This window comes from Nannobrachium achirus (assembly GCF_963921795.1).
Source record: "Nannobrachium achirus genome assembly, chromosome: 17".
In the NCBI taxonomy this organism is placed as follows: domain Eukaryota; kingdom Metazoa; phylum Chordata; class Actinopteri; order Myctophiformes; family Myctophidae; genus Nannobrachium; species Nannobrachium achirus.
Window position 1 is genome coordinate 61260067 of NC_137824.1, and position 12360 is coordinate 61272426.

Below are 12360 nucleotides of genomic sequence, written 5' to 3' on the forward strand. Positions count from 1 at the left end.
GAATAGGGTAGCCTTTGGACTTGAATCTAGGGAGGGATGCGCAAGCCCACCACTCAATGCCTGCCTGGTAAACCTGTCATGCGAATAGCCATTTGATTACCATGGTCGTCACTTGTATAGCCTATAACTCTATGGTTCTAGCACTGTTCCGTGCCATCCTTGCCATGCATGTGGGAAATATATTGGCCACACGGCGTCCGGACCCGTCTGGCCTCGAAAGCGCTACTGCTCATTGTCTTTGTGAATAAATGATGCATAAATATATTATTGCCTGTCATATCAGCCATATACCTAGGGTGGTGATAATTGGGTGATAATGTATGTTTAAAATTAAAAATGTTATTCTGATTATCCACAATAGTGCTAGACATAGACAAAATGCAACATCGATGTCTACACATACAGTAGGCCTATATAGTAGGTGGGATGCACAGATATGGAACTTCTTGGCCGATACAGAGATTAATGTTTAAAATAACAATTTAGCGGATAGACTATACTGATACCAATATTTGTTTATTTTGTTTCTGGTGTGATTATTTCCCCTTTTGATCCAGGGAAGCAAATAAATCAACATTATCAGAAACAACTGTTCAGAATCTACTCTCTTGGTAGGCTGCAAATAACCAACACACCAACATAGACAGCGCAAAATCTATGCTTATTAACAACAGATAAATATTGTTTAATGGCATCGGTTAATGTCAGCTTTTTTGCAGATACCAATATCGACCGATAGCGGCAAACATCGGCCGATACCGATATATGGGTGTATCCCTAGTATATAGAATATAAGGAAGTTCTGTAGATATTGATTGTACCAGAAATGGTAATGTTGATAGATGGGCTGACTTCTGATCCAGACTGACACCAGTAAACTCCTCCATCCAGACGAAACGGGGTTATGTTACAGGATTCTCCTACACACAATGACAATGAAAACAAAGAGTTATCAATGGTATATTTATATTGCGCTTTTTATCCAAAGCGATTTACATAGATGCATTACATTCTCCCATTCACACACACATTCATACAGTGATGTCAGAGGAAACCATGCTTGGCACCAACCTGCTCATCATAGTCAGGTTCCTTTTGTATTTATGTCGGATTTTTGTGAGGATTTGTAAAACTATACATTTTTGGAATCTTCAGAGCATGGGGAATCCAAAAATCAATGTTTCCATTTGCACAGACACCTGCAAAGCCGCCATTTTGGACGTTAAAAATGGTCGACATAAAATACATAATTTGTGCTATCTTGGCGTCTAGACAACCTAGAAACTTAATTAAACATGCCAATCCTATGTTTTCTGGGTCAAGGAATCGAATGAGTAAATGTTGGGTGTAAAATGTCCCGGACCCCCACCCCCTTTCTGGGGGTTATCTATTTTGGGACCTCCCAGAACATTACGCCAGCCAGTTAATGTCCTAATTTCATAATATTAGAGTTGTTTTGTAGGTTTTAAAACCTCCTGGGTTCATTTATTATACTTTTAAAGCAGCCAGAATAATCCTTCTGACTTTTGGTTGGGGTCTTTCCTCAGCCGGGACCCCCAGACAGACCCCTGAGTCTGTCTCAGTAATCGCTCTGCTCCGGAACAATGTTAAATTAGATCATAATTAAAGCATAAAAGTTGTTGTAGCTGTGCTCTGAAAACAAAAAGGAGTAGTAACAAATACCAGGGGTCTTCCACAGGGGGTCCGGGACCTCAGAGTTACTACAGGGGGCCCACCAAATCTTGATGGGATTTGAAACTTTGATTGTTTTTATGTATTCAGGGTTTATGTACCGGTATTGTACTTTGATGGTTTATTAGTATTCTCAGTATTATTTATAAAAATTCAATTGCGTGTTGGACAGTTATGGTTGACAGGTGTTACTGCTGGGATTGCAATATTTAAGGTATTTAAGGTACTTCATATTTTGGGACACGCAGACTATCATGTCCATTTATTACACTGCACTCACAACACACTCACAACACACACACACACACACACACACACACACACACACACACACACACACACACACACACACACACACACACACACACACACACACACACCTCTGTGTTATCGTCACCCCAAAACTCGCACCCATCCTCTTAAAGAGCCCATGGTCAATTATGCCCAAGGAGATTCACTACAATACAGTAATTTCAGACATGCAGGATCTATTCTTCTTTATCATCGTCATCTTCAATGTCCAACTTAATAGTGTTGACACAGTCTCCACCATAGCATAGAGTGGAAGGCAGGTTATTTGAGCAGGGAGGGCAAGACCCCTGACTGGAACATACCCTCCACTCTCTGAATTTCACCCATTTTCTTTGATTGGAGGAAGCTTAGGGCAATTTGTCAGGTATGATTTATCCCGCATTGTGACATAGTTGGCACGGTGGATATGTGGGAGCAGTGCAGCACGAGTTGGTTGTTGGACCTTTTGAACTGTAAACACGGCATGCAACATGCTCCAATGACTGCAATGTTGATGGAAGCTCACCATTAATAAGCTCAGGAGAAATGGAACTCTTGCTAAGGTCCTTGAAGCGGTTAATGGCTTAATGTCATCATTATCAGGCTTCAAGTAGGCGTTGACCCATGACGAATTGTGTAGGCCAAGGAACCCTTGACATTTGTGACATTCAATAACTTGAACTCGCTCAAATATATCTATTTACTTTTTTTTTGTACCTTGGCTTTGACTGTTGCAAATTTCAGAGAAGTAACAGCAGTGTCGGGTGACCAAACACATTATGTCTCACAACGCACCATAAGCAGCAGAGGCAAGGACTTGATGAGGAATCAGGGCATCAGCCTCTTCATGTGTGTGCACTTCCTCAAAATCATGTCCCCTGATGAAGGTATCGTATTATGATGCCTACTTTGTCATACCTGACAAATTCCCCTGAGCTTCCATCAATTGAAGAAAATAGATGGAATTCAGAAAGTGGAGGGTATGTTCCAGTCAAGTGTCTTGCCCTCCCTGCTTTTTTATTGATTTGATTGAAGTATTTATTAGAAGTTTTGCATAGGACAAATTACAGTTTCATGACAATACAGTTCACTGATACAAGGTCAACTAAAAGGAAACTAAGATAAGGCATAAGACGTTGAGATCCTTCGCTTTAACTAATATAAATATAGGCAATACTTGAGCTCATCAAATGTGGTTGCAAAGCAAATTGCAAGGGATGGTGCAGCTGCTTAAACAATACAAACAAAGACTGTCAACATTATTAGGGAGGACATGTAGTGAATCTCTTTGGGCATAATTGACCATGAGCTCTTTAAGAGGATAGGGTGCAGGTTTTGGGGTGACGATAACACAGAGGTGTGTATGTTGTGTTGTCAGTGTGAGTGCAGTGCAATAAATGGACATGTTAGTCTACGCGCCTAAAGTAATACGTTGCAACAGGGACGGCTCCAGGGGGGGGGGCTAGAGGGGGCTTTAGCCCCCCCTAAGCCCCCCCTCCCCACAAACTCAATTAACACCTGTCAACCATAACTGTCCAACACAAAAATGTTATAAATAATACTGAGAATACTAATAAACCATCAAAGGTTACAGTTTCAAATCCCATCTAGATTTGGCGGGCCCCCTCCTGTAGTAACTGAGGACCCCCCAGGGGTCCCGGACCACCTGTGGAAGACCCCTGGTATTTGCTACTACTCCTTTTTGTTTTCAAAGCCCAGCTACAACAACTTTTATGCTTCAATTATGATCTAATTTAACATTGCTCTGGAGCAGAGCGATTACTGAGATAGGTTCAAGGGTCTGTCTGAGGGTCCCAGACCCCAACCAAAAGTCAGAAGGATTATTCTGGCTGCTTTAAAAGTATAATAAATGAACCCAGGAGGTTTTAAAACCTACAAAACAACTCTAATATTATGAAATTAGGACAAATTAGCCAGGACAACTGGCTGGCGAAATGTTCTGGGAGGTCCCAAAATAGATAACCCCCAGAAAGGGGGTGGGGGTCCGGAACATTTTACACCCAACATTTACTCATTCGATTCCTTGACCCAGAAAACATATGATTGGCATGTTTAATTACGTTTCTAGGTTGTCTAGAAGCCAAGATAGCACAAATTATATATTTTATGTTGGCCATTTTGAACGTCCAAAACGGCGGTCTGTGCAAATGGAAACATTGATTTTTGGATTCCCCATGCTCTGAAGATTCCAAAAATGTATAGTTTTACAAATCCTCACAAAAATCCGACAAACATACATTTCTTAACATAACAAACCTGACTATCAGGAGCAGTTAGGGGTTCAGAGTCTTGTTAAGGACTCTTCCACATTAACTCTGGGGGAGCCCGGGATCCAACTGGGAACCTTGCGGTTCTCCATCCGGCCGCTCTACCGGCCACTCTACCCATCCCCCACTCCATCTCTCTCTCTCTCTCTCTCTCTCTCTCTCTCTCTCTCTCTCTCTCTCTCTCTCTCTCTCTCTCTCTCTCTCTCTCCATACCTTTGGTTCCAAACTCCTTGCCACCACAAGTTTCAGTCTCTCCATCACTGCTCTGTCTTGTCACAGACCATCCCAACATAGATTGTCCTTCTTCCTCACAGGTCAGGGAGATGATCTCCTGTTCGAAGAATTGAGCTCTCTCAGGAGAGACTCTGATGGACACTGGAAGTAGAGAGGGGGAAGACAGGGAGAAATGACAAGAAGACATGATGTGTTGTGAGTGTCAATGTAAATATCATTAACATTAGATGATATGTTGTGATCATATGAGCTGCTACTGTATGTGTCACTGTAATAAATACCATTAACATTTGATGAAAGAACAACTGCTATACATTTGACTGAATGTAACAGCCTCGTCTGTGGAAGTCTGTTGAGGATGTCTGCACAGCATCTTTGTCATGTTTTAATGACAAGTTAAATCTTTATCATGAGAAATCAACCTTTGATTTGTCATGCAAAACAACTAAAACTACAAGGACTGCTGTATGGTTCTCAACGTTGTAAAGATAAAAGTGCTGTTTTTTTATGTTGTTTTCATGTGATCACAACATAAAGCTTCCACCTTGGACTCACTTCAGAGAGGAGGTATAAGTGAAAAACAGTGTAAAATCATGGCATAAAAGATCACCTCTACTAACTAATGATATAAATTACTTTAAAGTGTATTATTTATACCAGTAAGACGCCTAAGGGCGACAAGTGACCTCACCCTAAAAGGCGAGGTCTTGGCCATCTGACTTCATATGGGAATGCCCATACATGGAGATCCCTGTCTGTAGAACCAGCCACAAAGATATGGGCTGTCTTGGCCATCTGTCTTGGCCATATATGGATTCTGTTAGTGTGGTATGTGGCCGATGTGGCCCTCATATATGGGCATATATGAAGTCCTGTTAGATATGGGCTTAATATTGATGACCTCAGGGCAGGGGCGGCCGGCAGGGGGGGCTAGCGGGGCCATTGCACAGGGCGCCACTTTGCAGGGGCGCCAGAAGAAGAAAAAGAAAAAAAAAAGTAAAGTGACGGCCCTGCAGAGCAGACGTAAGATCAACAGTCCACTCAGACCGAATACAACAACACCCCCTGGTGGTAGTGATAGAGGCTGGCAGCTCCAGGCAGCCCCCCCCCCCTCCCCTCCTGATGTGATGTCATATTCACGCGCCAGTATTGAAATTGAAAACAACATCTGTTAAAAATAAAGCATGGAGTTCGAGCTCTTCACTACTATGGACGTGACTACCGGTAGATATTATAATATAGCTGCTTGCCCTGAAACATCACATGGAGAGGATCATTTTGTACCTGACTTCCTCTACAAAACACACACCTCAGGCTCTATCAGCCAGGACTTTGTCTCACTGTGCGTGACTGTGAAAGAACTATTTCCTCCTGACCAGCCCAAGGTAAGACTAAGACAGTCAGATCATGCTTTTATAAACCCTATTATATTAAGCCCAAAATGGTTCTGCCGCCGTGTAGAACCGAACCGCATAATTTGCCCGCAAATAACTTGAAAAAATACATAATTTGCCCGCAAATAACTTGAAAAAATGCATAATTTGCCAGGCAAATAACCGATTTTTCCGGCGCCGCAAAGCGGCGCCGTTGAGGGGCCGCGCTTCGCGCGGCCATAGGGCGGCGCTATACTACCTCGCCTAGGGCGCAATATACATACCAACCGCCACTGCCTCAGGGATCTCCATATATGGGCATAAAAGGGATTCTGTTAGTGTGGTTCCCCTGACATCACGTGATGTCAGAGCAGCAAACCCATACGTTAAAAAAGTACACGGACAGACAGAGGGCCAGAGACATGATGTGATGTTTCACATACTAGTAAGACACCTCAGGGTGACTTGCGACCTCAGGGTGACCTGCGACCGGTGCACCAATTCTAGGCCATCTGGCCAGTGATGTATATGGGACCAGTTACTCATATACGGAGACCCCTTCATGATAGTTATGTCAAAACATGCCCATATATGGGCAATTTGGGCATTCCCATATATGTCCTTAATATTGATAACATAATATCCTTAATAAACGTACAAGCGTGACATCACTTCCTGTCATTACCAAATATGGGCATTCCCATATATGTCCTTAATATTGATAACATAGTATCCTTAATAATGTCCTTAATATCGACAATTTAGGAATCTCCATATATGGGCATAAAACGTACGTTAATTATTAGTAATGCCAAGCAGGGCCTTGGTGAGTTAGGGCCTTGGTTTGATGCCTGTGGATCTCCATATATGGGTATAAGGGGGTACCCTAACATTCTCATTTTTGGCCTGGGTTTTATGACATCAGAAATCTCCATGTATGGGCATAAAACATTTTTTTTTCTTTTTCTAGGAATGACCATATATGGACTTTTATACCCTGAGAAATCTCGTAGCTTGTCTGACTGTCAGTACAGGAAGTGATGTCACGTGACATCCTTTTTATGCCCATATATGAGTCATTCTGTACCACATCACTGTGACTCACTGACATCACGTGACATCACTTCCTGTACTGACAGTCAGACAAGCTACGAGATTTCTCAGGGTAAAATGCGACCTTCGGTCGCAAAAACTGAGACCTTCGGAAGGTAACGGAAGCCCATATCTAACAGGACTTCATATGGGAATGTCCATATATGGAGTCCACATCGGCCACATACCACACTAACAGAATCAGAGGCTTGTCACTACCCATAATGCAATGCAATGAAGTCGTCTCACCTTCTGGTTGAACAGGTCCACAACAGAGGACGAGAGACACCACTGTAGAGAGAGAGAGAGAGAGAGAGAGAGAGAGAGAGAGAGAGAGAGAGAGAGAGAGAGAGAGGGAGAGAGTCACTGTTTGTCGTGTGTGTGTGTGTGTGTGTGTGTGTGTGTGTGATATGGATTAGGTAGCAGAAGTGCACTTTTATTTTAGGGGAGAAGTAAAAGGATTTTCTTTTATTTTTGGGAAAGATTCTGGATAAAATTGGTTAATATTGACTGGCGTAAATCTAGGGTCAGGATTTAGAAGGAGTTTTTAGGATCATGTGTAAATGATTAAATGTTATAGTGTCCACTTAACCCTAACCCTAACCTCATGAGGGACAATAGGGTCAAGGGAACATAGCCATGATCCCCATTTGATACTACAACTGCTACAATTAGCTACTACTACATTTCTATAAAGCACATGTTCATTATTAGATTATTATGAAATAATTGTATGATGATAATAATTCAGATTGGAGATATTGGGGAAATATCTGGATTTTGTTTTATTATGTACTTTTTGCTTGCCTGTCATTGTTAGCAGGTAGACATATTGTTATATTTATTTATATATATATATATATTGCACTATTTTTAACACCAGTAAGACTCCCTAATAGGGAGATAAGCGACCATCAGGTCGCAGCATGATTTTAGGGCAAAATCTGTAGGAGCAGTGTCCAAAAATGTGTTTGAAAAAGTCGGCCTGATGGTGGCGCTATATGGGACAGATCCATGTTGATGACATGAGCGTAGACATACTGTGTACCGATTTGCGTGATTTTAAGGCAAAAATTGTAGGAGCTGTGTCCAAAAATGTGTTTTGCAAGAATCGGCCGCAGAGTGGCGCTAGAAGAGGGTCATGTGTGGAGGTTGTGGTTTGGTAGGCAAGAAGGGTGTGTGTAAAATTATTGGGGCGAAATATATTTTTGGAGGGGATGAAACAAGGAGCCTTGTTCCCGTTTCTAACATGCATGAGAATGCAGGGGGCAGCGGGTTCATGGCTTCAGCCATCCACCTGACATGGTTGGAGCCTTTTCAGATACGTGCACACTGTTGTGTTTGTGATAACCACAAAGTGTGTCAGCACTAAAATGGAGGACGAACAAAGATGTTCTTTTGGCCAGAGTGGACACAGGGCTCCTCACCTCCTGGAAAGTGGATGCCAGCCTCTCAGGGTAGGGTGACACTCAAGGCAGGACTGCCAGGGGAGTGTGGGGCACAGTTCAAGACCTCCCATATAAACTATCTGGAGCTTTCGGCACTTCATCAGCAGCCACCATGTCCTCATAAGGACCATGTGCTACATCAACACTAGGGGGTCCCCACGGCTGCATGCGCTGGCACAGAGGCTGACACTATGGTCACACCCGCCTGGTCTCGATCAGAGCAACCCCATGTTCCATGAATCCTGAACAGAGGAGTGGACCTGCTCTCGAGGGGTAGGCCCAGGTACATGGACTGGTCTCTACATGCTGCGGTGGCCCTACGACTGTGGGACAGGTTCTGGCTGCCCCAGGCGGATCTGTTTGTGTCAGAAGAGAATGCCAAACGGCCTCCCATTTGTTGCCAGGTTCATGAAGGTGGTCTCAAAACCCCTGGTGCCACCAAGGGTTTTAGTGGTTGTGCTGGACGTGCTGACCCTAACCCCCATTTGAGCCTTTAGAGTCAGTGAGCCTGAAGCACCTGTCTTTCTAGATGGCTATGCTGGTGGCTGTGATGACTCAGTGCACAGTGTAAATGTTTCATGCTGGGTATGTTGTGCTTCTGTTCTGTCTGGATAACCAACAGGTTATCTCCCTAAAGGTAATTCCTCTCGCTGGTGTTAAACAACCAGGGTTAACTATGTAAGCTATGTAAGCTATGGTTGCCGCTCTGAGAAATCGGTTTATGAATTAAGTCAAGAAAATTGTACCAGTAGAGTACTTGTCCCAAAGTGTAGTTCCTCTACAGCTGCATCTGGTTTGAATACATCAGCATATACAGTATATACTGTGTGTGTGTGTGTGTGTGTGTGTGTGTGTGTGTGTGTGTGTGTGTGTGTGTGTGTGTGTGTGTGTGTGTGTGTGTGTGTGTGTGTGTGTGTGTGTGTGTGTGTGTGTGTGTGTGTGTACAGTAGTATATAGTAATAATTACCTTGTTTGGTAAAACAAATAATGATCTCTGTCTCATTTAATGATAGTCAAATCAAATAAAGTAAAAATTTAATAATATACTCACATGATACTAGGTAGGCTGGTGCAGATGTCATCGTGGAGAACTGCATGAACCAAACCAGACAGACAGACTGACTGTAGAGTGAGGACCCTCTGCTCTGTGTGGCAAAAACACCCATTTCCTGCTTGGTAAGACACACACACACACACACACACACACACACACACACACACACACACACACACACACACACACACACACACACACACACACACACACACACACACACACACTCTATACAGCACTATACAGCAGTATATGGCTACTGTATCAGTCAGGTCTGAACCATTAGCCTGTTACAGAAAGTTTAGTAGCAAGTATAATATTTACAATTAAAGTGAAGTCCCTGTACAGTGAATTAAGCTATTTTTTTATCGACACATTAAAATAGTCATCTCTGAACCCGTGTTAAAACCGTACTGCATTGTGGAATAAGACCACTTTACGTTTTTTGAGTCATATCTGGGGTAGCATATTTTCAGGCGGTCACCGTCATACATAACACGGTGATACTAGCAACTTTGGCACGCGCACGCACACAATGCCCTTGCGTGCGCGTCAAAGTTGCTCGCGGGAATGTGTGTGTGTGTGTGTGTGTGTGTGTGTGTGTGTGTGTGTGTGTGTGTGTGTGTGTGTGTGTGTGTGTGTGTGTGTGTGTGTGTGTGTGTGTGTGTGTGTGTGTGTGTGTGTGTGTGTGTGTGTGCGTGTGACGACATGGCAATAGTACTCAAATGTTTTATTCAAGTAAAAGTGTCAATACTGCAATGTAGAAGTACCCTGTTACAAGTATAAGTCTGGAATTCAAAATTTACAAAAGTATTGGTATCAAAAAGAATGCAGTTATGCAGTAGTACCATCTACAAAGTAACTAGTAAATAACGTTTTCAAATAATTGGAGCAGTGGGGTAAAAGTACAATATTTGCCTCTTGAAATGTAGTGGAGAAGAAGTAAACGTACAGAAAATTGGAACCATGAATGTAGAGCAGAGCTGGGCACTGTGCGTCCCGGGGGCCGTATGTGGCCCTTTGGTTCACTCTGACCGGCCCATGTAGGGTTAATGGCAAATTACAAAATAAGGTATAATTTTACCTCATGCATGGACTAAAGCTGCATTTCTTTTATTTTGAAGTTTTATTCGTGTACATATGGACGCAATGCGTACATCAGCAGCACATGTGCGTGATCATTGGATGTTGTCTCAATAACAAGCAGGTGGTCAGACTGGTCACACGTCAAGACCACCTGCCTTACCTTACCCATCAAAAATAGCTAAAGTGGCTAAAAAAAGAAAGGTCGATGCCGAATGCCGGGTTTAAAAAAAATTGACTGCTAAGAGTATTTATTTACTGAAGTCGGAGGTAAAGCTGTGTGTTTAGTTTGCGAGGAGCACATCTTGCAGAGAGCACTGCCTTTCGGCCCGGCCCTCCACAATATTTTCTGTTGTTCATGTGGCCCCATGGAAAGAATAATTGCACACCCCTGATGTAGAATGTAATCAATCAGGCAAACTATTACATTTAAAACTAGAGATATGGCTGCTTTGCAGTGTATTTCTTGTCTCTGGGCTTCAGTGCTATTGATACTCAGACATGTAGGCATATCAATGTTTGTGTAATTTCAATAACTGTTGAATGTTTTCTTTGTCACCCCCCCCCCCCCCCCCCACTCCAGATGTATTTGAACATGTCCAGACTTTAAGAAAAGGATATCCAAGTGCCAGCTTGTATTCATCCATCAACACAACTGTTGACTCAGACACTGATACAGCATCTGAAACAGGAGAATGTGACCTCCCTGAGCCCCTGACAGCTATGTATGACCAATATGCTAAAGACCCGTCATCAGCTGACCTTAAAGAGATGTGCAAAACTAGCTATGAACAAATTAGATGGCAATGTACAGATTAAAAATTGGATGATCTACAGGATGTGACCAAAGATCAGGCAGAGTGTAAAACATGGAACATACACAGAGTTGGACGTGTAACAGGCAGTACTTTTCACAGAGTTGTTAAATGCAAAGAATCCTCAGTTGAAAGTGTTGTTAAAGACTTAATGCAATATGAGTCCACAGATCTCTCTGCTGTTCCTGCTATCAAATGGGGCAGACACATGGAAGCTACTGCACGCCAATCGGGAGCGTGTCGCTGTTACTACATGTCATCTTTTCGACACCCGACTCTAACCCTCACCCTCACCCTCACCTCCATGGAGTGAGTTGCTAACCCTCCGGTCAAAATGATGGGCGTTCGAAAGAGCGCGATTTTCCCATGCCAATCTTATGTAACAGAAATGAGGAAGATTCATGCAAACTTCAAGGTCAAAACAGTTGGTTTAACAGTGAAAGCAGATGAGCCTTATCTGGCTGCATCTCCTGATGGCATATTTTCCTGTGACTGCTGTGGAACAGGGGTGCAAGAAATTAAATGTCCATTCAAGTATATGGAGGGATTAGACTAGAGGGATCAGAGTCTGACACATCCTTTTGCCTCGATCTGCGACCAACCCACCCATATTATGCACAGGTTCAACTGGAGATGTATGTTTGTCAAATGAACATGTGCGATTTCATGGTCTGGACCAAAACGGAGAGATGAAGCCTGAAGTCTTCTTCACGGAGCACCTCCTTCCAGAACTTCTCTGCCGCCGCAAAGACCCCGATTTGGCTGAAGAGATATCATGTCTGCACTGCAAAAAGCCTAGCTTTGGCAAAATGATCAAGTGCACAAAATGCTGCCAGCACTTCCACTATGTATGTGTCATGTGTGAACATTACCAGAAAGTCCAAAGAATGGAAGTGTGGATATTGCAAATATATCCAGATAAGTGATATGTGACATTGTTGAGCCTTAAATTGTTAAACCTCAGGCCTTAAATTTCATCTGGAGTGTTAT